Source organism: Bidens hawaiensis, unplaced genomic scaffold (assembly GCF_021521415.1).
Source record: "Bidens hawaiensis isolate Kalapana, Puna unplaced genomic scaffold, B.hawaiensis_p1.1 tig00005142_1, whole genome shotgun sequence".
In the NCBI taxonomy this organism is placed as follows: domain Eukaryota; kingdom Viridiplantae; phylum Streptophyta; class Magnoliopsida; order Asterales; family Asteraceae; genus Bidens; species Bidens hawaiensis.
In genome coordinates, this window is record NW_027491327.1 from 769,768 (window position 1) to 795,190 (window position 25,423).

At 39.3% G+C, this 25,423-nt stretch overlaps 1 pseudogene across 1 annotated transcript; it reads right to left on the reverse strand.

Annotated features, from left to right (window-relative positions):
• Positions 1 to 1,932: 1,932 nt before the first annotated feature.
• LOC143628958 (putative membrane-associated kinase regulator 6) lies at positions 1,933 to 3,019 on the reverse strand (annotated as a pseudogene). Its single transcript, XR_013152852.1, has 2 exons — positions 2,415 to 3,019; positions 1,933 to 2,069 (listed from the first exon to the last, which is right to left on the reverse strand). The product of XR_013152852.1 is annotated as a putative membrane-associated kinase regulator 6 (transcript).
• Between the last annotated feature and the right edge of the window lie 22,404 nt (positions 3,020 to 25,423).

The window sequence follows — 25,423 nt, forward strand, 5'->3', positions numbered from 1 at the left end:
AGTAGCTTCATATTTATTATATGTAATTTTGTAATTACATATTTAATCATAAGTTTACATATATGTGTAATAGAAATTTAACCAAGTGTAAAAACCAATTTTACGTGCATATAATTATAAAACTAAATATAATAAACAATAAAACTATGCTCAAGTAATACTAATGCATGCATGAATGAATTATTAAAGTTAATAATGCTTGTTGAATATCTGTGGTCATATCTAATAAGACTTTATTATGTAATAAAGTTTATTTTTAGCTTTCAAAATATAAAGTTCTACTGTTCCATGCCTCCACATTACCGGCTACTAACAAGACTGCGACACAGTTGAAATAAACTAAAATAGCACGACTATAAATTCAAAGAGGCTGGGTTAAACTCCTCTACATTTTAACTTTTACAAAATGGGATATGATTAGACTGTGGTCAAATGAAATCCCCAAAACCATATCCCTCCCCCCTCTCTATTATTATTATTATTATTATTATTATTATTATTATTATTATTATTATCAGAGGAAAAACATGTTGCACTTTGGATGGATTGCATACACCCTTGAAGTGGCTACAAAAGTAGATATCATGAGCTACAAAATTGAGTTTGCTGAGTAGTTCATGATGGCACATACATGTAGGACGAATTGTCATGAAGGGCATATGGCCGACCACATTTAAGGAAGATTTTGTTAATGTATTCATGTTCTCCTTCTTGTATCATATGTAGTCTGATTAAAGATCCAAAACTATAACCATATCGTAAACATTCTTGAACCACATCGTGAATAATCCAAAACCATTTATTTTACAAGCTAACCACATTGCTTAGATTCATTCAAACAAAGGTTAACTAATAACCATGCTACAAGCTTTGCTTGAGACATAGACTGATAGACAAGTAATATGACTTCATTTAAAGTCGCTTTTCCTTTGCTTGTATTTGGAATCTATCATCAATAATTAATATGCAACACACTCAAATTTTTGTAAACCCTTTTTAGAATATTTTCCAAAATGGTCTTATATTTTTCAAAATTTAACACATGACGAGTCACATTAACTATTTATAAAACCAATAATTTACATAAAATTTTTCACAAACTCCGTTTTATTTAATAAATAACTACTGATAAAACCATAATATAACTTTAGAAACCTACAAGTTTTGTGGCATATGGGCGTGGGCTATTCAAATTTTAGTCCGTTTTCGTCTAGAACCCGATCATGCCTTTTCATCCCAAATTATATATTCAAATAAAATATTAGTAATGTTAAGTGAGAACACAACTAAAAATACATTAAAACTTGGTTAAAAACAAAAATCAAACAAATTAAGATACAACATATAACTGGTGTAGAGAAGAGGGACAAATGTTATACCAGACTTCGGCCTTTGTACCAGCATGGACAACCTCTTTGTTAAAGCCATATCTTTTAAGTTTTCAAATCAAATAATAAATTTTTTTTTTCACATTCATTCACACACGACTAGTTTATATAACATAAATGAACAAATAACTCATTTAATTCTTAATAGTCTCAACTTAAGGTTTATACCTTTGATATACCTCTGAGATCCATATATCACAACTTGCCATCCCTGCCAAAAAGTTCTTGTTGCAACCCTTATTGTTAACCGTCATGGCCGATCTTCAACTCTAACGTGAACCAATTGTCATAACTCGTTATATAAACCATTTAGAGAGAACTGAAAGAGGGTTTGAGAGAGAGAAACCATGATGAAAGACATCTAATTTCCTCCACAAAGAGAAGAAGATAAGAGAGGAAAGGCCAAGTTCTCATCATACAGGAATTTCAATTAACATTAGATATTTATTACACTACTAGTTCTAGCTTTACTATATATATATATCAATATCAATATGAAAGAAAAGATGAGAAATGTCTTAAACCCAACCATATTTCCTTTATGATTTTACATGTGACTTATATTCTAATTTCAAATATAAGTTTACCAAATACTTTTAGAAACAACAGTATATATCTTCTGTCATTCTTCTTTGATAAAGGTTTCATCTCCTCCATTCTTCTTCTTTTCATTTCACTTTTCTGCATATCAAAAACCAAACTCATGCAACATGAGTATTTTAATTACAAAAGATAGCATAAAACTAAGATAAGGGGTGGGATCCAAAACAAACGAAATTAACGTATTAAAGGTACAAATAACTATACTAATTATTACAGTATTATTTTACAATTTTGAACTAGAATAATTACAAAATGAAGTTGAGTAACACCAACTCTAATTCAAAAACTATAGAGTAATAACAATTATTTTAGTGTTAGCATAATTACTATAGTTGTTTGTATGTTTCTCACGTTAAGAGTTACTTGTATATAATTGATATTTGCATATATATATATATATATATAAAATTCAGAAAGCGTTACCTAATGATCTTTTGCAATGAACAATGGCCTCATGAACCAATCCTTCATTATAATCACAGTATGCTTTATCATTTGAACACGAAATATGAGACTTGCTTATCGAATTGTGACTCCAGCTCTTCGTTCTCCGGAATGTAACAACCGAAGACGAGATACAAACTGAATTGCTTGAACTGTCTACAATCCTTGTACCTTTTCTAGGTACAAGAAAGCTAAAACACTTTCTAAATACCTTCTTCGATGAAACTCGCCAACTTGCAATATGTTGACTATATTTTTCGTACATTTTGAAGGTTTTTTGTGGAAAATGAACCATAGGTGTAGTGGGACACGAGTAAAGCTTGATCTGATTGACGGATTTAGGAATTATATGTCCATTAAAAATTACTTCATCGGCGTCGACAAGATTTGTAGCGTATGGAAGATTGAAACAGAAATTCGTGTTGTTATCTTCGTTGTTGCGGTTGTTTTGATCGAAGATGCGGTCGAGGGAGGGCTTTTGGTTGATTAACCAAGAGTAGGAGAAGCTTTCTATGGTGAGAGGTTGAGAGGTTTCCATGGTTGCCTTTGGAAGGAATAAGGATATTAGTTTTGAGTTTGGACATATGATTATCATGTAAAAGAACATTTATATAATTGAAAGGGGGGCCAGGTTGGTGTTTTAGGTTTTTGACTTATAGTTCTAGCGAATGTGTATTCACTTATGAGGTGTATGTTTATATGAACTCTACATATGAAATTAACGTACAGATTTAACATATCCAAATTTCATAAAGAGACCAACATATGCGCAAATATATATAGGTATCACTATTTTAATTTCTGTCACTGAAGAAACACTAGTCGAACCCCGACAGATTACGAGTAACCTGAGGGTTAGATAGATGTTTCCCACGAGGGGTTAGACCCTTAGAAGATGGTTCTTCTGATAACCTGTAAAACAGACACCGTGAGCTTGTCACTGAGAAGGGGGGGGGGGGTTCCTCCTTGTGACCACCCTCCGGCGTGAGAATCAGACTAGATTGCTCTTTAAATATAAAAGTATATTAAGAGGTTGCTAGAGCAGATATCAGGTATAATATGATGATATAAGATAAGATATGATGGTCATACCATTTGTGGTATTTATAGCCGAAGGTAGGTTTCCAAGGAGGTATGGCCGGCTGCAACAGTGTTCCTGTTCTACCAACAGTAGCCTACGTACGTGCCCTGCTGGTAGTTGGTGGGTAGGTAGCGGCTGATAGCGATCAGGCCTGCTGTGTACTATTCCTTTTCCACCAACTGCCGGCTATGCACGTGGTATGACAAGAGTTGGTGAGTAGGCAGCGGCTAATAGTGACATACAGTGTAGGAGCATGCTGCTCGCCATACTGTTGTCCATAAGCTGTCGTATCTTTAGTCAGATCTTTTTCCCATACCTCGTCAGGTACAGTACAGAAGATCTTCCCGTATCGTACGGACTGGCTTATTTGGGCGGGAGTATTCCCCCTCCCGCCCTTGTGCGGGATTGTTCCCGGCTTCGCTCATTCCTTCAGGTGACACTGAATGAGAGCTAAGTGCCTTGTGCGTGTAGCCTTGCTGCGCGGGTGGCCTTCCCTAATGGCTTGTATCCGAGGCTGCGGGGACAGGCGGAGTCCTTCACCATTGGGAGGCATTTCCTGCGGGACCAGCTTGCGTACTGCGCGTAAGGACGTCACGTCTCTGAGCATGGTTGGTCATGCGGATCCAGTTGGTTTCTGCGCAGACGTCCCTGTTTAAGGTGAGTCTTGCGGGTCCAACTGGGCTCTGCTGGGACCTACCTCTTCAAGTCCCCCCAGTCCAATGTTCTTCTCATGCGTGTTTAATAAAATGAGGTGAACTTTTGGACTTAAGCAAAGGGTTTTGAAAAGGGTTTTTTAAGGTTTTCCATGGGGATTCTTCCCGCGGAAGTCCTTGTCACTTGCAGAAATTCCCGAGTTTCCTGCTTGGTCTTTGGGTATGATGCGGGTAGGTCTGTAACCTCCTCGCAAGTCAGGAGCGTTGAGTCCCACTTGTGTGGACTCTCTATGAGGTTTTGGTAGTTTTGAACATAGTGATCAATTATGTTAAAACCACCAATTCCATCCTGGAGCTTCAAACAACGTAGTTCTCGACGTTCCCGCTATGCGGGGATGTTATTTCCGTTTCCGCAAGCATTGCCCAGAAGATCCTTCTTGGTTTCAATTCCCAGCGGAGCGCTAGGTATGTGAAGGGTTTTGCCTTAACACTGTACCAGCGCTCGTCTTACGGTTACTTTACTTCCAAGGTATTCCTGGCGTCAATTCCCTGCGGGTGCTAGGTATGTGAAGGGTTTTGCCTTTACACTGTACCCGCACCCGTCTTATAGTTACTTGGTTGCCGAGGAATATTTGGCTTCAATTCCCTGCGGGTGCTAGGTATGTGAAGGGTTTTGCCTTTACACTGTACCCGCATCCGTCTTACGGTTACTTGTTCGCCAAAGTTTACTTGGCTTCAATTCCCTGCGGGTGCTAGGTATGTGAAGGGTTTTGCCTTTACACTGTACCCGCATCCGTCTTACGGTTACTTGTTTGCCAAGGTTTTACTTGGCTTCAATTCCCTGCGGGTGCTAGGTATGTGAAGGGTTTTGCCTTTACACTGTACCCGCATCCGTCTTACGGTTACTTGTTTGCCAAGGTTTTACTTGGCTTCAATTCCCTGCGGGTGCTAGGTATGTGAAAGGTTTTGCCTTTACACTGTACCTGCATCCGTCTTACGGTTACTTGTTTGCCAATGTTTTACTTGGCTTCAATTCCCTGCGGGTGCTAGGTACGTGAAGGGTTTTGCCTTTACACTGTACCCGCATCCGTCTTACGGTTACTTGTTTGCCAAGGTAAGGGGTATTTTCCTGCTTACTTTTTAATATTTTTAAATTTTGAATTTTGAAATTCGAAAGGTTGATGGAAAGATAGGAACAGTCCAAACCTCTGAAACGTCGTGCGACGGTTTCTTCTGACTGTGTCAGGACGTGCAGGAAGTTATGGTGACGTGACAGTACATGGTCATTCCAGACGCTTTTTCAGGCGCGTGGGCGCGATTTTTCCGGCGCGTGGCCGCGAGATTAGTGGTACGCGTCCTGTCAACAGCTGTTTCCAGCTTGCTTTTTGCCACGTGTCATAGTTTCATTGCACCTTCGATTTCTCTCTCCTCCGCATTAAATTCATCGCATTAATTGCGATTAGTATATAAAGGGGGAGAGGCCTCTTTGTAATCCACACTTTCACCCTTCTCTTCTTCTCTAAAGCGATTTCTGGTGAATACTCCCTTATTCAGTTGAGCATTCCTCCGAAATCGTTTCTTCTTCCTCTGCAATATGTCTTCCCATGATGCTGAAGCTGTAGCCGACGATAAGAGTACTGCTGGCGAGTGCCAGTGTGCTCTACCTGTCGATCTGTACCAGTACGTCGTCAGGAAATTCATGCTTGAGTCTCTTGAGCCTGAGTTTCCTGAACCCCACCAGACTGTGTACGATGCCCCCAGCGGCAAGATCGGAGTATATGCTGCATTCTTTGTTTATGGGAACCTTAGGTTCCCATTGACAAAGTTTGTGTACCGTGTCCTGGAGAGGCACGGTGTGCACCTGACCGAGGTGCATCCGATGGCGATTGCCAAGATTCGGCACTTCGAGTGGGTGTGCCGGATTCTGGGTATTGAGCCCTATGTGGACCGCCTGATGACCTTCTATACTTGGAGGTGCATTCAGGGGTGGTACACCCTGACAACCCGTATTAAGGGTTTGAAGATTTGCGCGACCGAGCGCAGTCTCCGATCGTGGAAGCGGGAGTTCTTCTACATTTCTGCCCGCGCCATCCCCATTGCCATGAAGTTTAAGAAGGGGCAAGCGCTTCCGAGCCTTCACGCTTCCAACTACCAGGAGGCGGAATGGTTCGCGAAGATATCCCGGGTCCAATCTCCGGTTTACCGGTTTGCGGAGTCCGGGATGGTGATGCTGGGGATGAGCCGGGTATGGAAGGAGGCGTCTCGGTTTCCCATCCTTCTCGAATACGGTTTGAACTATATTCCTTATGGTATGTCTTGTCTTTCTTGCTGATATGAGTTTGTCTTCTAACTGTTTCTTTTCTTTCAGAGGGGAACGATTTGGAGTCGCTCCTGTACCCGCGGGAAGCTGACGGTCCCGTGCGGGTGGGTACTCGTGCTCTAGACGAGAACGAGTTGCCCATCCTGGAACAAACGGCGGATCGGTTTGTGGAGGTCTATCCGCTGGGCCACGAGATCCTGAGCCACCGGCGGCCAGGTAAGGCGATACTCTATCCTCAACCCCTCAATGCTGTACCCGCTGCTGGAATTCCTGACATCCTGTCTTCTTCTGAGGAATCCGCAGATGGTCCTCCGCTGGTGCGGAAGAAGAAGGCTGCCGGCGGGAAAGGGAAGGAGAAGGTGGCCTCCACAGCTGATCCGGTGCTTCTATCTGACACCGAGTCAGATAGTGAAGAGGTGGCGGGGAACCCCGGTGGTGAGAAGACCACTGCTCCGGAGGCTACGACTGTTACCTCCGGAGAACCAACGACGACGACGGTGACCGGCATCAAGAGACCGGCTCCATCGGGCTCGTCCCCGCCCGTCCGTACGTTCAGGCTCAAGAAAACCCGTAGGTACAAACGTCCTTATTTTTGTAGATTTATCACTTTATAAATTTATTGAAACACATCTTCTTGTGCAGGCGTGGATGTTGACGCATTCCAGGGTGGAGCGCAGAGGAGTACCCCTCCGCCGATGACGGTAGGCTCGGTCAGCCTACCTGAGGCGACGACCCAGGCGCCTGCGCCTGCTTCCGCTGGATCAGTTGCTCACTCCCTTGAGCCGACTGTTCCAGCCGAGATGACGTCACCGCCGGTGGTAAGTGCGATTTTTACAGCATCTTTCACCGAGCCGGCGGTTACGATTGCTGCGGATTCTGCGGCGGCGACCGCGGCGGCGACCACGGCGGCCGCTACTATGCCTCCGCCACCGGCAACGACGGCCGGCCCATCAGGTACGCGCGGGGCTTCTCGCCAATCTTTGTCACCTTCCCATCTGCCCGACCTTTTGGATGGATTTCCCTTAGGTTCAGGTGATGGGTTCGATGGCTATCGGCCTGTGATCGACCCTACAGGTGCGTAGGGTTCTTTTGGCCTTTATATTTTTCTTCATCTTTTCCTAACTGCTTTGTTTCTTTTGCAGTGTCGGATTCCAATGAAGTGTATGTTCCGCGATGGAACATCCGCCGAGGAACAACCCTTCGTACCCCTGTGGAGTGCGTGGAATGGGCTCGCCACGCTGCTCCCCATGGTGCGTTGGGGGAAGCCATGGCTAGCTACCAGGAGGGTAGGCTAACCAATGAGCTTCGGGTTCTCCAGGCCCGGATGCAGCCGCACGTCGAGCTGCTTTGTCGTGAAAACGACAAGTTGAAAGCAGCTCGCGCCAAGGAAGTATCTCAAGCGCGGGCTCTTCGGGAGGAGAACCAACAGTTGGCCGCAGCTGCTGCGGAGAAGGAGAAGGCCTTCAAGGCCCTCGAGGTTGAGGTTCAAGCGCGACTCGAGGCCCGCTCCAAGGCTGCCCAAGCTGTTAACGAACAGCTTCGGCTGGCTAAGGAGACTGCGAGGAACGCAACCGAGAGGGCCACCAAGGCTGAAGCCGTTGCTGAGCCTTTACGCGTGGAGAACGAGGAGCTCAAGGCCAAATTAGAGGCTCTCCAACGTGCTCATGATGCCTTGGCGATGGAAGATGCCAAGAAGCTCCAAGAGATCCTGGACCAGAGGGGCGTGCTTGACCACACCGAGCGGAAGCTTAAGGGCGTTGAAGAGGCTGCTGCAAAGGAAGTGCTACTTGCCAACCTTAACAAAAGCGAAGCCGAACGCGCCCGCACCCAAGCTCAAGCCGCCCTCCAAGAAGCTCTAGTTGCCAAGGAATGGCTTCTTCGAGAAGCGTTGTCTCAGGTATGTTTAGCTTTACGTCTTCACGCTTTCCTTTGTACATAGAAAAGGTGTTTGACACTTGTATTTTCTTTGTAGGTTGTGCATCGGGTCTTCTCAGAGACTACTTACGATGATGCCATGAGCGCAGCCCTCAACGCTTCTCATGAGGATGGGGAAAAGGCCGGCTTCCTGCTTGGTCTAGGGTTCGTTGAGAAAGGCGTCCCGCCTTCCAACTTCCCTTTGTTCGATGTGGATACCGAAGCTGCATATGACCAAGCGGTGAACCAATATGCCGCCTTCCCGCATCCGGTGGTGGAGAAGGTGAAGGAAGTCGCTGCTGCTGATGATGGACTTGCTATCCTCAAGGCTTTCCTTGAACCGCCACGCTCTACTGATGGGGCGGGTCCAAGTGGAAGTGGTCCTGAAGCTTGATTCTGAAGATCCCTTCCCGCTGCTAGGATAGACTAGATTTTGTTTTGTAGGCGGGTAGTTACCCGGCCATTCTTGTAATATATCTTTTGTGAAATACAAATCTTTTTGTGGATAAGACTGTTATTTCCTTTGGGTTTATTGCTTTATAAACCTTATATGACTTGCATACTTAGTATAAATTAGCGATTTTCCAAGTGTTTAGAATAAGTTAACCTCTGAACGTGGTAGATAATGGGTGTGAAGTTTTGCTTCCTCCTTAGTGATTGTGCGGGTAGGACCGTCACTTGCACTTAGTAGGATGGCTAAACTTTACCCATATCTGACCTGCGTGTAGGTTTTCCTCATCTTTTGAGGATAAGTTAACCTTTGAACGTGGTTGATAATAGGTGTGAAGTTTTGCTTCCTCCTTAGTGATTGTGCGGGTAGGACCGTCACTTGCACTTAGTAGGATGGCTAAACTTTACCCATATCTGACCTGCGTGTAGGTTTTCCTCATCTTTTGAGGATAAGTTAACCTTTGAACGTGGTTGATAATAGGTGTGAAGTTTTGCTTCCTCCTTAGTGATTGTGCGGGTAGGACCGTCACTTGCACTTAGTAGGATGGCTAAACTTTACCCATATCTGACCTGCGTGTAGGTTTTCCTCATCCTTTTAAGAATTTTGTTTTGAACCGTTCGACGCGCGGTTGTCAATAGGTTAGTGTTCAGTTTCCTTTCATGATTCATGCGGGTAGACCGGCACTTTCATTTGATGGGATAACTGAACTTTTCCCCTTCAACTGACCTGCGTGAAGGTTTGTCGTTTTTTGGGTTTATGCGGGTTAGGCCGCCTTCCCCATGCAACGACTTTTCACGTAATTATGCGGTAAAAACCGGCATATTAGTGTTGATAAAATTAACCGTTCGACGCTTGGTTGTTGATAGGTTAGTGTTCAGTTTCCTCTCATGATTCATGCGGTTAGACCGGCACTTTCATTTAGTGGGATAACTGAACTTTTCCCCTTCAACTGACCTGCGTGAAGGTTTGTCGTTTTTTGGGTTTATGCGGGTTATGCCGCCTTCCCCATGCAACGACTTTTCACGTAATTATGCGGTAAAAACCGGCATATTAGTGTTGATAGTTCATAAAGTACAAATGTAAAATTATCAGCATCAATGTTTTAAGGAGAATCATTTCCATTAGAAGTGGCTCTTGGCCTTTTCTTTACAAATTTGGAATTGATTTACATGCAAACTGTGTAAATAAGCTCCCTTCCATGTTGTTGGGATGGGAGTGCCATCGAGCCGATACGCACCTGGTTCGGGATCTCGTTCTTTACGCAGCATGTAGTCTCCACCTTGAAGCTGGAATTTTATTCGTGTTTCCCCCAGCTGGGGTTCTACACGCATCAGCCTGCTCAGCGTTTATTGCGCCACGAGGTGCGCAAGCGTCCCATCTCTGACGAATGCTTCGACCATGTCCTTCACGTCTATGCATTCTTAGGTGGTGTGGCCTTTTGTCCTGTGAAAGTCACAGTACTTGCTCCGATCAGCATTGTGACGATGTCGGATTATTTGAGGCTTTGGCCATGGGAGCTCCTCGGTGGCGAATATCTCGGTGACGCTTTTGGTGAGCGGCGTCCATCTGGAGTTCTTGGACTGTACGTTATCCCTTCCGCCTAACCGATGCTGCAAGCCGGATGAGGTGTCAAAGTTTACCCTTGACTGCCAAATGCCTAGCTTCCGCTTTTTGTTTAATCGGGCGGTAAGAACGTTGTCCTCTCTTGTTTTTTGGGTGTAGAGGTTTGTGCTCTGTGGGAGATCTCTACCCAGTTGCTTCTCCGTTTCCGCAAAGCGTTTAGCTGCTGTCATGATGGCATCCCATGTGGATGGCATGCCATTTTTACCTGTTAAGGTGCGGATGAGCTCTGGGTCGTTCGCGCCCTGTATGAAAGCAGCGCGAACAAGATCTTCGCTAATGTTACCCAGACTAAGCTTCTTCGAGTTGAAGCGAGTGATGAAGTCCAGCAAAGATTCATCTGTCTCTCGAACGCATTTGAGGATTGTCCATTGCTCCTCGGTATATTTTCTTTGCTGGCTGAAGTGCTGGCTAAACTTCTGTTGGAAGTCTGCCCAGTCGTAGATGTGGTTGACCGGTAGACGATCGAACCACGCTCTAGCAGCCCCGACCAATGTCATTTGGAACATGTAACACCATGTAGGTTCCGTCCAACTACTGACGGTTGCCCCCGCTATGAATCTGTTCAAATGATCATCGGGGTCAGATATACCATCATATGTGCCTATGCTTGACATTTGTTTGGCACTTTTTGGGGCGATTGCTTCCGCAATGTCCCTTGCAAATTTGGACGTTCCCGCATTTGCAACTTTTGGTCTGAACGTTTTGGAGAAGTCTCGTGGACTTCCACCTGTGCTTTTTGGTTTGAAGGCTTGTCCAAAATGCCTTTTCGGTTGGGATTCCGTTTCCTTACGCTTCCCTTTTGCCCTATGGCGAGGGTTCGCGTCGGAGTTGGATTCTTCCGAGTCATCCTCCCAGTATTCGAATTCGTCGGCCTGTTGTACGGAACGCAAGCGTTCGTCCAACTCAGCCTGGAATTCCTTTTGTCGTGCCTCCGCCCATGCCTTAACTTCATCGAGAGTTTGGCGGGGGAATCTTCGTTTCTCAAACTGGGTATCAGTGGATCCCAGTAGGCGATCATTTACTGCACTTGCCCCAGCATGAGTAACTGGGGTAGTGTTCGTAAAATTTACTTCACTTGCCCCGGCTTGGGTAACCGGGGTAGTGTTTGTAAAAACTGTGTTGCCGGTATTCCCCCCAGTAGCTGGGGTTGTGGTTACCGGAATTTCTCTAACCATCTTTATAGAAGTTTGAAAAAACTGGAGAAAAATGTAGTTCTAGCTTATGCACGGATGGCGCCAATGAAGAAACACTAGTCGAACCCCGACAGATTACGAGTAACCTGAGGGTTAGATAGATGTTTCCCACGAGGGGTTAGACCCTTAGAAGATGGTTCTTCTGATAACCTGCAAAACAGACACCGTGAGCTTGTCACTGAGAAGGGGGGGGGGGTTCCTCCTTGTGACCACCCTCCGGCGTGAGAATCAGACTAGATTGCTCTTTAAATATAAAAGTATATTAAGAGGTTGCTAGAGCAGATATCAGGTATAATATGATGATATAAGATAAGATATGATGGTCATACCATTTGTGGTATTTATAGCCGAAGGTAGGTTTCCAAGGAGGTATGGCCGGCTGCAACAGTGTTCCTGTTCTACCAACAGTAGCCTACGTACGTGCCCTGCTGGTAGTTGGTGGGTAGGTAGCGGCTGATAGCGATCAGGCCTGCTGTGTACTATTCCTTTTCCACCAACTGCCGGCTACGCACGTGGTATGACAAGAGTTGGTGAGTAGGCAGCGGCTAATAGTGACATACAGTGTAGGAGCATGCTGCTCGCCATACTGTTGTCCATAAGCTGTCGTATCTTTAGTCAGATCTTTTTCCCATACCTCGTCAGGTACAGTACAGAAGATCTTCCCGTATCGTACGGACTGGCTTATTTGGGCGGGAGTATTCCCCCTCCCGCCCTTGTGCGGGATTGTTCCCGGCTTCGCTCATTCCTTCAGGTGACACTGAATGAGAGCTAAGTGCCTTGTGCGTGTAGCCTTGCTGCGCGGGTGGCCTTCCCTAATGGCTTGTATCCGAGGCTGCGGGGACAGGCGGAGTCCTTCACCATTGGGAGGCATTTCCTGCGGGACCAGCTTGCGTACTGCGCGTAAGGACGTCACGTCTCTGAGCATGGTTGGTCCTGCGGATCCAGTTGGTTTCTGCGCAGACGTCCCTGTTTAAGGTGAGTCTTGCGGGTCCAACTGGGCTCTGCTGGGACCTACCTCTTCAGTCAAATATGAAGTTAACATACAAAACCACTTACTAAAAAAAATTAGACATATCCAAGTCGCTCATTCAAGTTTGATCAATATAAAGTTTTAAGCATTTCTTCTACATCACATGTTACCTGAAGAAGTTAATTGTTTTTTCCACATCACCAAAAAATTGCCTGTTATTTGTCTTCTTCCATACATTGTATACATGATATCACCTTCCAATTATTTTATAATTACTTACCATCAACTAACCAATTAAAAAATCACAACACTTTTATGAACCCCAAAGTTGGGCCACCGACCCTTGCACCCATTATAATGCATAAGATGATAAACCAAAAGAAAGAATTTAGAAAAGATTTGAGAGAAAGAAATTTGGTAGGCTAATAATGATTAAAATAAAAGGGATTTTTGATTTTTAAATTGTTTGTGACCCTTGTCTCGTTAAATACAATAATCGTAATTATGAGCTCTTAAATTCTTCAAATGTATTATTAAGAGTTTTAAATTAATGCCGCTATATACACACCGAAACACTGATCAAGGGACTATAATAAATACATAAAAAGTATATGCTTTGTTTAAAAAGGTTAAGATATTATTAATTCGGTTAAAAGTTAAAAAGAAACAGATAATGTCAGAAGTGGGATTTGAACCCAGCCCACTCTCGAAGACCAGAACTTGAGTGTGGCGCCTTAAACCACTCGGCCATCTTGACCTTTTTGCTTATGCTCTTCATATCAGTTATTAATTTTGTTACTTTATGTCACAGAGCTAACAGTTAACTGTTATTAGGAACATATAATATGGATAATTGATAACAATGAGATAAACAAAACTAATCAAACAAGTTTACCACCTGAATTTTATCAGAAACAGGTTAGCGTACAAGATAATTGCATCAACTAGGCTGTATAAATATATCATATAAGTATGCCATGCTGATTGCTATGATTTTATTTCATAAAACATTTAATAGTTCATAAGGGGCAATAGTTTAGGATTCACACCTACTACTATTTAAATTTAAATTTGACAATTCTGTTTCTCATATTGTAGCTCAGGGTTAGGTTATAATAGGAAGCATACTTTTTATAGGAAGGATAAGAAATAATCTTGTCTATTGATTTTAAATATGAAGGGTTGAGATTAGTTTAGGGAAAAATCAAGTGTAAAGAAGGGGGGGGGCATAAAAGGAATAACACATTTGTTAACTTTCTCTCTCCACATGCAAGGCACATGCCAAATTCCCCTATCATTTTAAAACGTTCATAATTTTTTTTACGACGTTTTTATTAAAAAACAAATTCACCATAATAACGAGTGTCTTTTTATCTTTTATATGTATTGTAATATAAAAATTAAAAAAAAAATTAGTGGGTTTTTTACAAATTGTGTTTTACCAAATTGTGTTTTACAAAATTGTATTATACAATAATATTTTTCATTGTGCTTTTTTTTCATTGTGTTTTTTCCATTGTGTTTTTTACATTGTGTCATACAATTGTGTTTTTATTATTGTGTTTTTTTTTTTCATATTGTCTTTTTCCATTGTGTTTTCCATTGTGTTTTTTGAACTTTTCCAGCGAGGTGGTGGCGGTGGGTGATGGTTGTGGTGGCGGTGGGCGGTGGAGTGGTGGTGGTTGTAGGAGATGAGTGAAGATGTAATTGGGTTTTATGTAAGTGGGTTTTGAGATTAAAGTAAGTGGGTTTTAATATTAAAGTGTTAGACTAAAATTCCCTCCTTCCCAGCTTTCTTAGAAAAATCAAACTTCTTATTTGAACCTAACCCTTGTAGCTCATTACTAATGACTAATGAGTATGACTGAAATCTCATTATAGTTTAATCTTGATTAACAACTATATGTCAGTAACCAAAACCAATCCTTTCAAAATGCGAAGTTAGCGAACTAATTATTTGACTTGTCAAACCATACACTATTAAACTTGAACAATGTTTCATAGTCGGACTCGTCATCAAACATGTTACTTTATTGATTCATCTCAATTTTAGTCCGGCACACTAACTCCGTTGGATAATTATACTAAATAAAAAGGCAATTTAGTCTTTTGGAACGAGATACAACCCTTGTTGAACAATAGATTCATTCCCATTATTTTTTTAATAATTGTGTGTGTTCATGATGAATCTGAAGGTGCTAATATAGAAGGCCAGATGTTTGATTAAATATAAAGAAATCACTCATTATCCTTGATAAATTAGCTGATAAACTAAAATTTATAATAAATAAACTCTTGATGATGGTTAAATAAACAAAATAAGTACATATGTGATTACTATAACTTATATAAGAAATTAGTACACTTACAAACAATGTTTTCATAATCAGACTCGCCATCAAACTGGCTCGGGCTCAACACTCAAGAATCGGATGACGTCATAAATATATTTACAAATATTTAAACATCACATAAAATCTAAACTATATATTACGTTTTAAGTTTGAAATAAGTATGTTGTTACGTTAGTTACTTAGTTATATATTAAAATAAAAGAAAAAGGAATATTACATTTTAAAAAAGAGATTAAATAAAAAGTGTATTGAATTTATATAATCATAACTATATTATCAGGCCCGGCTCATGGGGTGTGCTGAGTGGGCGACCGGTAGGGACACGTGTTTTTCGGGGGGCACAATTTTTTAAAAAAATTCCCGATGTTATTTATGTAAAATATCCGAATGTTTATAATCCCCCTATTTTTATAACACTCAAACACTTTTTAGACCGATTATTTTTAAATTATCCAAAGACTTATAGGCTCAATCAAAATTGAAAAAGGCCAAGTACTTTTAATTAATCAATATTAGTTAAACAAATAAAAGAAACGTATATGCGGGATAACAACAAAGTCGATTTCGAACACCAGCAGTCACGTTAGCATCTGCATAAATGAGCTTTTCGAAATTATATTTATTGAAATATTATTTACGATCCACAATGCCTCAACAACTGGTTGGCGATGATAGCTATCGAGAACGGAACGTTAGAGAGAATAAACTGTGAAGAATCGATTAACCAATATGTTATCAAAAATGTTAGCAGAGCTTCACAAATCCATTAGCTATTAGCCTATTCAGTATGTCATAAACTCATTCTAATATCATGATTTTGCTAATTGTTATGTTTATCGCTATAACTTTAATCGGCGTATAAAAAATGTGTTTACATTACTTAGTGCGTTAAGGTTTAAGGGGCATATTTTTTTGGCTCGGCCGGGGCACGTGAATTCTCAGAGCCGGCCCTGTATATTATCCATCCACTGAACCGGTAACGGGTACGGTTGTGATCCGGCCATGAAATCACTACACACAACTTCATCAAATCCACGTCTCAGCTTTTGCTTGAAGAAGACATTATTTCATCCATATCTTTTTAGCAATGTTTTAGGGCTAATTGTATGCTTTGGTGAGGGTAAACGAGAAAAAGAATGTCAAATAACTCATAAACTGGTTGAACCGGTTCAACCAAAGCACTATGGCCGGTTCAAAATTCGTTTTTCAACCCGGGTGAACTTCAAATGGAGTAAGCGTCCCATCGATTGCAAAAGCATAGCGGGCCGGTGGCCCATCGAACTCCTCAATTATTTGGAGACTTGTAAAACTATATCAATATCAAATAATGATAATGATATTTATGGTCATCCATAAATCATTTTACTTGTTTTAAAAGCAAACTAAGATTAATATCTTGTTTTTCTTCTTCTTGTTAACATATGGCAATTATAATGAGATTTATTTCTTTTCTTTTAATTCAAAGAAGGAGCAATATTAACTACTAGGTTCTATCCCCTGTATTACGGGGAATGTTTTACAGTTTTTGTTTTTTAATATTTATGTTTTGGATTTTATTTTTTTTATTGTAACGAGGGTTGTTTTATATTTTTTGTTTTTTAATATTTATTTTTTGGATTTTAAATTTTTTTATTTTAAGAAAGTTAATAATATACTTAGGCCATGTTTGGGATTCCTTATTTACACCTCATTTTGACTTATGTAAGTTGTTTTTGATAAGTTACTCCCTCCAAACTTATTAAAACCTCCTTTTTCCTACTTTAAAAACTTAAAAAAGTCACATTACCAAACGCCTTTTTAACTTATAAAAGTTAATAAGTTACAAGAAGGAAAAAATAAAGAATCCCAAAACCCCATTAGGGTTTGATGATGAAAGGGTTTCACAAATAAATGATATGTTATAACTCGTTTAAAAGCTATCTGAATTTGGTGACCCATGAGCCGCTTATTTTTGTTACTATAAAATTGTTTCTTAATTATAAATAATATCATTTTTTAGTATATCCCTATTTTATAGGATTTTCATACCAAATATTTAATTAATTTTTAATTTAATGGATGTTATAACCCGTTTAAGAGCTATCTGGGTTTGGTGAGATCCATACCCATGAATTCGGGTCAAATGCATGAGAAGCCTCTATTTACAAATAAAGCAATTTGATAACTTGAGAGAATTTAGGGAGCAACCACAGAGTTTTTAAAAACTTTCATTTATATATATTACTTGATTATATTTATACTAACTAAAATAAAAATCGTATCACTAAATTTTAAGACTTACTCTTTTTTTTTTTAAATTCATTATCCTTTTTCTTTTGAACGACAAATACACCTATCCCTACTCCCTCTTAAATTACACCAAATTTTTGCTTGCTTATCTTGAACCCGAACCCAAGACCTTCTATCAAAGAGGCTCGCACCTCTGTTGGGATTCTAAGAAAACCAAAACTAAGAATCTAAATAAGATGTGATTTTTTGTTAGATGTTATGCAATTTATCACCAAAAGCTTTATTTGGATCTAATATAAATTCAGCTTTAGAAAAATAAGTTGGTGTGAAAACTACAAAATGTTCAACAATAATAAAAGTAGCATATAAAAATAAATTGTTATCGTAGTATGTTAAAAAGCAAGAATAAACGAAGGATCGAAATAGATAAACCAAAACACAGTACAAAATAACGGTTGTCAATTAAATTCATTTAATATAGGAAAATTGGATTTTAATAATCAAAACTATTGATCATTGGCCAATAATAATCCAAACTAATAATCTAATCGGTGGCAGTCCCAACTTTTAGTGTAGTTACTAACAACAATCTCAGTCTAATAAACTACTAACTCCGTTAATTATGGTCGTTAAATTTATGTTAAATGACCAAAATACCCTTCACTAACAAATAAATAATAAAAAATAAAATTTACCCCTTTCTTCCTCATAAATCACAAAGCACACCATTCAGGTCATCATCTCCGGCAAGCCACCACTGCCTTCACCATCTCCGTCCTGCCACTGTCAGTAACCTTATACGTCATCATCTCAGTCCGCTACTACCCATTTCCGGTCGACCACCATCATCTCGTCCATCACCACCACGATTTTCCGGTGAAGGAATTTGAAGTGAAACGTTATTTCACAACTAAAATTAGTAAATCAAATTGTTATTGAATTAACCAAATTTTGGTTGTCTTAACTGAAAGATTACAAGATAGAAAACCGAAAATTGATAAAGAACTAGAATAAGGATGGGAAGACAGATTCATAGAATATGGGATGAGAAGAAAAGCTAAACATTCTAACAATATTCATTCATGCCATACTCTCTCTTCATTCTCGTTGGTCCTAATTACTTCTTTTGACTTGGGCTGTCTATCTTGACTTGGGCTGCTAAATGGGCCTGAATAAGTGTTCATAACATTACTCTCCCCTTTCAAATTCACCTTGTCCTCAAGGTGTAAGTTCGGACTAGAATTGAAAGATAGTACCCAGGTGAAGGTGACTAAATTTGGCGGTTTACAACCACAAAGAGTGTCAAATGATTTAATGTTAGGAACCCGCTGCGCAAAAACTGTTTCAATCAAGTCCGTGAAAGGTGAGAGGCGGAGTGGTACTGGGCAGAGACTGCTGCCAATGTCTAAAATTGATGTCATGTGACCCATATAACCATCATAATGAACATGAAGAACAAACACCAGTGGTTGTAGCTTTTTAACACCTTCTGCAACTTTGGTTAATAGGAGGAATGTTGTGAATGATGTTTGGTGGCGGTTGAAAGTTGAAATTTTGCTGTCAATACCCAACCCTTTATTATGGACCACAAAAACTTGTGACTCCAATGTATCAGTAGTATCAAAAGTACCAATTTTGATCACAGTGTGATTTTTCTCCACAATGCCCATTTGCCCCATGTGAGAGTTGAATGTTGTGGGCCCTAATGGAGTTGTTCCAGTGTTGGCAACAATGTTATCTTTAGTCATAAAAGAGAGCGTTTTACTGGTCTTTTGATTGGTTGACTTTGGATGCAGTTTGACCTTTGGTTGACTTGGATAAACGGGGGTGTCTCTTTTCATATTTCTATGCGAACAAAAATGGCATGTGTATACACTGTGATGATGGTTGGTTGTGAACTGAAGCAAACAATTTATCGATGTTGACTCCAAGGCGCTCTGAACATAGGGAAGCTCTATCGCGTTGTGGCTTAGTGAAGTACCCATTGGCTCGTGAACACAGTCATGCGGTGCAACAACTTTGATAAATATTACATAGAGAATTCTGAATTGAACTTATACCCACCCTCAAAAGTTTATGTTGCTGCTTATTTAATCTACTAGCAATCCCACCATAACTCACAGATCCAAATAGTTGAATAGCAACAATAGTATGTCCTAACGCAGCAATATATCCACTACTACTAGCTCCAAACTTATGTATAACTTGCTTACCAGCGCGCCATTCAAAATTTTTGCCAAAAGCATCCAAGAAACTATAGTTAACTGTAATGCAACAACTCATTTCCAGCTTGAGAACATGAATATGTACCTCATTCGTCCTCACAATGTTCTCAGCATACAGCATCTGGTCATCTAAAATAACCGAAATATCAAAAAGTCAGTGCGTAAAACTCGATCTATTTAATTGCTTCTTGATATCTTCTGTAATATACCCTAGTTCATTCCATATTAACATAAATTCTTGATCATTTTTACCTACATTCTTATCTCCCCAAATACCACCTGGGTCATAAGTCAACTTTATAGAAATACAAGCATGAACAGAATGAACCAAATTCTGTACCGTATGAGCCTTAACAGCAATTGCAAGTTCCGAAAGGAAATTACTAGACTCAAACAAATCCACACCAATATGTTCAAAGATTATAATAGTGTGATTATAATAAAGCCTCATAATTAAATACGGGCCATGATCAACAGCGTAAGTCCTTGCTAACCAGTTAGCCCCAATATTCGAACAAGAGCCGACAAGGAACTTAAGAAAGCTACCAATATCATCATGAGGTACACGAATAACTGCAATACTAGTGGGTGGTGTATGAGGTGGAATTTTAATAAACCGATCAAGCATATGCAAATTATATACCTGCTCAGAATAATCGAAGTGAGTTGTTGTCGCATCATGGACTACTGATTCTGTCCTATCAGATGGCAATCCAACATCAACCAGAATTAATTCCTTTCTGACTCTATTTGGTTAAACCGATAGGTCATCAACACCAAATTGATGAGCAATGTAAATAATGTGAGTAGAATAAGGCATGAAGACAACATTGGGACCGGGATCAAAACCAAAAGTACCAACAGTAATATGCTTTGTGCAACAGCGGTAACAGTGGGTGGTGTAGTAACAAAACTTAAATCAGTGGCTTGCAATTTACCAACAAAAGGTGAATGACAACGAGCAGTTACCATAGCAGATTTCCCAAACTGGAAATTTAGTGTACTAGCAGCAGGGATTATGAATTTCCAAGGCGATCCCTGAACATGATTCGCGATCAAACCCGGTTTCCATGCAAATGAGTGAATAACTATTGAGTCAGCACAAGAATCAATATCATAAATGTTGGTTTCTACCATATGATTCTCCTTTGAATCATCTGCCAAGACTAAATTTAGACATGATTTAACATGTGCAAGCCCAAAAAAAGAATCTGATAAGTCGATTTGAGCATCCGGTAGTCCTAGTGACCCATGAACATCAACCATGGAGTCAGATTGAATTTCGATTATCTCATCATCCATAGTTTCATATTCGGCACCGATAGTTTAGTTGCAATACGATCAGGCATTTCATCAAACACCTGGAGAGCATTCTGTGAATAACCAAATTGATGCACAAGAGACACTATGAAAGCTGACCATTCCGTGTATTGATAAAAACGTATCCACATGGCTGCCTCATTATAGAAACAATTAAGCACATAAGGAAACCGATCCGTATCATGAATCCGATAGTAAGTGAAATACCTTTCAGCATATGCGAGCCATTTATCTGTATGTACACCAGTAAATTGAGGTAAAACTGGTGTTGGATCGTACATACCTAATTCTGGAGTAGATAACACATCATCTGGTAAGTCACTAAGCTCAATTGGATGTGGAATTGGAAATTGAGCCAGTTGACTGTAAATCTCCTCAAGTAGAGCATGGCGTTCCGGTAGGGTAAGCAATTGCAGATCATCATCCGAAGCCATCTGTGCTAAGGAGCAATGAAAGCACCATGTGCTAAGGAGCCACATGGCTACTGTTTTTGTCGGTTCATTCGGCTGAAATGGTAATGGTTGTCAAGACCAGATCTGTATCTTTCCGGCGTAATTGTCACAGCCCGATCTAAATGATGGGAAATGGGCCCTAGTGAACTGGTGTGTTGCCGGAGACGGTGAAGTTAACAGGGGGCGGAGATGGTGACTGGAATGTGTACGGGTGTTTCAGTCCTTTAACACAAACATAACTAACGGAGTTAATAATTTATTAGATCGAGATTGTTATTGGTAATGAAACTAAAAATTAGGATTGCTACCGGTTAGATTGTTAGTTGGGATTATTATTAGCCAATAGTTAATAGCTTGGATTATTAAAATCCAATTTTCCTTTAATATAAAACAAGTTAAGTTTTAGTTCATGTCTAGCATCAGTAGTAGACGGGCCATGGCTCGTGTGTACTAATATTTTAAAATTGAACGTGTTATACTAACAAATTAATTAACAAGTTGTACTAATATTTTAAAATTGAACGTGTTATACTAACAAATTAATTAACAAGTTCACCCGTATAATGCCTTCCTAGGAAGGTCTATTATTAATCAATAAGAATGAGTCTTCTTTGGTTCTCTATATATCATTGAAGCTTGACATCTTTTTGCTGTTAAACTTCTCGTTGTTCCGGCATTTCCACAAAGTCCAAAACGTTCATAAGGAAAACGAACATCGAACATGATAACCCTTTTAGACTATGTGTAGTAAGTTAATTAACCAAAATTTGCAAAAGTAAATTGTCATGTAGGGTTAGGGATTTAACTAAACCAAATTTTCACAAGGATGTAATGGGTTAACTAAACACATAATTACTTTTTAATCCTTGTATTAATTTTATAAAAAAGGAAAATATTTTTTGATTGGTTAGATTGCAATTTGGGCCCCACGCCCATGCCCTCACATCCATTAATGGCATATCGGAAGGAGGGCGTGAGGCACGTTGGCACCCTGTAGATTGTGCTCGTAATCGGTTGACAGTGCGATGTTTGTGACGTGGAGGCTCATTGACGCCCCACTACGTTTAGTCTTATTTTCGCTTCTAAGTGTCTTGGTTTTCCCCATGCATACGCTCGTCTTATTGATGATTATACAACTGGAAAGGACATTTGATCCAAATCCAAATTTGCCGTGAGAAGTTTTAAGACAAATTTATATCATCTTGTATACAGGTGTGTAGCCATTTTTCTACATTTGAAATATCAACCATGTTGTATGCATTTTGGTGTTAACAAGTTAGTGTGCTTTTTACAAATTTCATTTATACATACAAAAGTGTATTTTATTTGTTGATGATATTACCCGATACGTTGATATACCAAATTATGTCTACACATTACAAATTTCATGTATTCATAAAAACTTTGATACACCAAATTAACTAGAATAAAAGACTTTTCTTTATAAAACCAAAATATATCTTATTTGTTACGAGTCATAAATGTTTCTATTAATTTGATCATTTGTTTTTTCAATTTCACTTTTGGGTTGCATGCATGTGATTTAATACCCCATATATACCTGTGTTATTTGCTTTGGCTAAATGTAGTGTGGTAGTTAGGTCGTTGGTATGCTTGATTTGGGAAGATGAACTAGGGCCGGCATAACACTTGGGTCGCGTCAATTTGTGCAATTTACCTGGAGCACTGTTGCTAGTTTGCTACTTGGTGTAAGGTATCGTCTGTCTTTGTCTTTTCAACTCATGCTTCATTGGAATTATATATGTAATCTTTATTACCAAAAGAGTAACGTGACATTTTCGTCCTTAAGGTTTGGCAAATAATGTGAATTTAGTTTAAAAAGTTTATTTTTTTGCATATGGACCATCCACGTTTTCCAAATTTTGCCAATTGCATCCAAATCACTAATCCCGTTAAATTTAATCGTTAAGTTAGGGGTATACATATCTTTTCACTCTTTCTTTATTATATGATTAAAGTGCCAAAATCGTCCCTGAGGTTTGGTCACATTTGCGAGTTTCGTCCAAAAATATTTTTTTTCGCAATTAGACCCTCGATATTTCCCAACCGTTGCCAATTTCGTCCAAATGTTAACTCGGTATAAATTCAGCGTTAACTTAGTGGTATTACTGCCCTTTTACATGTTTGTTTACATCATCATCATCATCATCATTATTATTATTATTATTATTATTATTATTATTATTATGTGTTTGTTCGATGACATATGTAACATCTCACAATTCCTATGTTTGAATCTAATATAGTATCCATCTGTTTATTCATCTTTACTTTTAGTCATATAAAGGGTTTAGTTCAGTTTAATAATAATAATAATGTAAACAAACTTGTAAAATGACAGCAACATCTATAAGTTAACGTTGAATTTAGACCGAGTTAACGTTGAATTTAGATGAAATTGGCAACGGTTGGGAAACATCGAGGGTCTAATTGCGAAGAAAAATATTTTTGGACGAAATTCGCAAATGTGACCAAACTTCAGGGACGATTTTGGCATTGTCTCATATAATAAAGAAATTGAAAAGACATGTCCGCCGCTGACTTAACGATTCAATTTAACGGGGTTAGTGTAGTGATTTGGATGCAATTGGCAAGAATTGGGTAACGTCGATTGTCCATATGCAAAAAAATAACATAAACTTTTTGGACTAAATTCGCATTATTAGCCAAATCATAAGGACGAAAATGGCACTTTACTCTTACCGAAAAGAACGGTGAAGACATTTCATACGATTTGCTTGACAACTATTTAGCGTATTTTGAAAATAAGGAATTTAATGGCGTTTGAAAGGAAACGGGTATCGCTAAGTAGCGTGATTGGTGAGTTAAAGAACTAAGTTTTTTGTGAGTAAAGCAAAGGTCCAAGTGACCAGATTTAACGTGAGAAAGGTAGTGTTTGATGAATGGAAATTAATATATATATTAAATTATTAATATTAAACTCTTCATATGTTGAAAATATCGAGTAGAGTTTTATTTATGACGCTTGATGAGTTTTATTAGAGTACTAGGATAGAGCCCGTGTGACACACGAGTGGTTAAAAAAAACAAAAAAAACTAAGTCACGAGTTATAACATAACTAAAAGGGTTCGTGTCCCATATTGTGTTTAGAAGAAGAGATAATAAAATAGAAAGCTGCTCACATGACATCTTCGTGACATCCTATGTAAAAGCCCTAGAATGATGTCATGTGAAAAAATTATCTTGCTTTAATATTAGATTATACACTTTTGACCCGTAATACCTCTGTCAAAAAAATTCAACAAATTGATCAAACTGTTGAAACCAGTTATTATTTCTTAGGTAATAACTAACTTGTGGTAATTAGAAATTGTTAATAATATAATTTTAAGAAATTCATAATTGGTTTAATTGAGGTAATTAATAAATACTAAATATTAATAAATGTATTAATTGTCATATGATTTATCATAAAAATGTGTATTAAATTGAATGAGTGGTAATTAAAAAATTAGTTAATTAGGTGGAATATGTATAAATGGAAATTGATTAGTTGACATCCCATGTGAATGACATATTTGAAGGCAATGTGAAAAACATGTATTACTTTAATATATTAGTTAGATTAAATCTCTAATTAATCCTCACTCACCCACAACTCTTGTATATGTAGTAGACTTGATGTTTCATTTGGGAGATGGGAAAAGAAGTATACAAGTAGATATATAAAAGAGAGGTATTGCGAGCATACAGAGCACTTTAAGACCCATATGTTAGAACCCATAGAGAGGATACTTTCTACTCGATTACATCATCATATTATTCTTCCCATTCTTTTTCAAAAACATCAATATACCTAGTGCAATCTTGGGTGCAAGAGCCATCTCCGGCAGTACACATGTCTATTTTGGTTGTTGTATCCTATGAGACAGACAAACTCTTTAGTAGAGACCCGAAATCTATTTTAAGATAAGCGTATTGAATAAGTGCCTCAACCAACGCTCAATATAGATGTATGTGTGTGTGTATATATAGTTCATCATTTGTTGCGGTTAGTGGAATTGAGTCAAGATCTAAAATCTATAGCCACAACAATGAAACTACGGCGAAGGTAAAGACATTTCACATTTAATGGGTGGATGACTCAAGTCAAGAAGTTTGTGCTCAAACTTTCACCAAAGACATCGACTTGAATCTTTATATTTATATAAGTTGTATTC